This window comes from Silene latifolia, chromosome 3 (assembly GCF_048544455.1).
Source record: "Silene latifolia isolate original U9 population chromosome 3, ASM4854445v1, whole genome shotgun sequence".
Classification (NCBI taxonomy): Eukaryota; Viridiplantae; Streptophyta; class Magnoliopsida; order Caryophyllales; family Caryophyllaceae; genus Silene; species Silene latifolia.
In genome coordinates this window covers 19,381,388-19,384,446 of record NC_133528.1, presented here as the reverse complement: position 1 = coordinate 19,384,446, position 3,059 = coordinate 19,381,388, and positions in this window count along the sequence as shown.

The following is a 3,059-nucleotide window of genomic DNA, read 5'->3' as shown; positions in this document are numbered from 1 at the left end:
GGTGGACCCGGTTGAGACGAAGCCCTCATACTCCACACCAGACTTCTACCCACAGCAGTACTCGCCCTATCCCACAGTGCATGATCCTAGGATGCAGGTGAGCGACTTGACTGAGCGGATCTCCACTACCTTGGTGCTCCGCAACATGCATGAGATGGCCCTTAATCAGGGCATAGGTACTGAGCTGGCACCGCCCGTTTGGTGGAGAGGACCCGGAGTAGACACAGGTATCTTCCACAGCTATGGAGTCGACCCCAGCTTTTAGAGGCCACCAACGGAGACCGAGTTTGGCCACCTCGCGGGTCTGTGGGGAGCCAACTACGGTAGTCGGCTAGACGGTGGCGGCTACTCGGCAAGAGGTTTTTAGGGAGCTAGTACCTCAGGAGCTGGTGCATCCGGTGGAGGTGGTGATGATGAGATGGAAGAGGGTCCCGGCATTTGAGTTTCTTGTATTTCTAGACCTGTTTTAGTTGTGGATGGATACTTATCGTTTTTTTTTTTCTCGTACTCTTTCATTTGGATGACTTTATTTTGGCCTTAAGGCCGTTACTTGTTTTCATATACTATGTTTATGATTTGGTAGACATGCACATGCTGCTGTGAATGGCAATCATAATTTGTTGCAGGTTAGTTTGTGGGCGAATTGTGCTCAAATTGTTGAAATCGCTCTCTGCCGTGAAAACTCGACCGAGTATACAGCATACTCAACCTAGTAGAGCCTACTCGGTCGAGTACCCTCTTATACTCGGCCGAGTATCAGAGTATTGCGTTTTATAGTGTTGCAAATCGTTTTAGTTTCATATGTTTAATCCTTTAGTCGTGGGTGTACTATGTTATCTTGCTAGTGTCTCCACAACCTGGTATAGAGTACCTTGTGCTTCTAAATACAACTTATGGATGAGTTTCAGGCATGACGGAAAAGGCAATACGTAGCATTATTGCGTTTTAGGTGACAGTAGTACCATGATGGTTTATGCTGGTGTAGTTCTTTAAGTAGGATATGTGCGTCTTTTCCTTGCTTAGTATTCGTAAGTGAGTTGTTGATTATGAGTATAGGTGTGTGGTTGTGCATCAAGTATATGTCTTATAATGGTTGTCTGATTTCGGTTAAGTCATTGTTATTGGGTGTAAAGAACTTTGGGGATGAAATTCCATTTTAGAGGGGTAGATAACATATCGCGATATAAAAGTCCATATAAACAAAAGTTAAAACAAAGTTCTTTGGTGTTTAGCCTTCTTCCCATGTATGCCTTCTTTCTATGTTCATCTTTCCAGCTATGTTGTCATGAACTTAATGGTGGTAATCGATATGAGAACTATATTTGGATGCTATATTTGTTGTCGTGAGTTTTTGTGGTAGTGCACTTTGTATTGTCTTGTGGTGGTCGGAGTTTGGTATGTCTTTGTGTCATATCGATCGTCACTGAGGTGGCTAAACTCATCGTTGAGATGCATGAGTTGAACTTCGGGGACAAAGTTCCTTTTAAGGGGGGAAGACTGTAATACCCACGATATTAAGGACTCTTTTGACCGACCCTTTGACCAGGAAAGACCTTAGGAAAGGATAGGTGAGAGGCTAGGTGAGGATAAGTGCCTTACGAGAGTGTTTACTCGGCCTAGTAGGGACTTCTCGATCGAGTAGTGTGAATACTCGACCGACTAGAGCTTACTCCGCCGAGTATGTGGGTACTCGATCGAGTATGGCTGCTGTTGACGCGTCGATATAAAAACGCAAGTTCGCAAGTTTTATTTCATTTTTCATTTTCGATAGTTCCTCTTTCTCTAACCCTAGTTCACCTTTCTCTCACCTATCACCCATATCTCCATACACTCCCATTTAGCTTAGACCTCAACCATAGAAGGGGACGGAGTTTGCGTAGGAAGGATGCTTGCGTGGTCGTCGTCCGTGTCACCGTTGGTCTGCGTCACTACGTAAGTCGCTGTTTGGTCGTACTTTTCAGTTGGTTGTTGGGGTTGTCGTATAATAAGATGTGGTTATCATTGTAGGATGCGTCTCAGAGTCTTGCTTGGCTGTTTGCGGATACATTTTCATGATTGGCGATAAGGTAGGGTTTCCCTACTCAGTTCCTGTTTAATTGATTTGAGATGTTTTGTTGTACTGTGTATGATTGTTGTCTGCTGATCATAGTTGGAGTGTTGGTGCGGTGATGTCGTGGTTGTGATGGTGTTGTGATGATTGTGGTGGAATCACTTGCGGGAGTGGCTTCACACCCTAGTTCGCCCTCCGTGGAACCAGCCACGGGAGGGGATGTGCACATTAAGGGACAGGGTTATCGCTCGTTGATGAGCGGGATTTAGGTGGGGATTTGCTGCGGTCCCCCACTGGCGGCGAGGATTCCTGTTGTGATGGGTAATCTGGCAGGGCTACACACTTTGGTGTGTAGTCGGTTACTGTGTGAGATCGGGAGACCGGGGATGGAAGATGATCAGCTGGTTGCTTTATTCGCTTGTCTTACTTTAATTGCTCAGTAACTGACCCCGTGACGTGTTTTAAAAACTGTGGTGATCCATTCGGGGATGGTGAGCAGTTGGCTTAGCAGTTATAGATGGTTTGTTGCTGTTGGGCATGGAGGGAATCGAGTCACCACGCTACCAGCATAGATGTCCTGTCACATGAGCTCTATAGCAGTAATAGTTATCACTTGTATCCGGTTTTGTATTTTGGTTGTAAAGAATTAAAGTAATATAATATAAGTGTTCTTACATTGTCTATTTGATCCACTACCTCGGGTGACCTAGATGGTAACACCTTCATACACTAGGATGGTCCTTGGTAAGGCTTCCTGGTATGCGGGGGTGTTACGGAGGCGACGGATGAGGGTTGGAGGTAACGGCCGAAGCCGTGGCAGTAGAAGAAAGGATTGTATGTGAGAAGTCAGGGCCTCCTGATTAGCACGTGGTTGGGTGGGCTGGGTTTGGTTCATGTGTGAGTACATGTACGGTGTAGGGTCAGGCGTAAGAAACTGGTATGACGAGTCGGGTATTTTTTCGAGTTGAGCAAAAGGAAAAACTGACTCATCAAATTTCACATGTCGGGC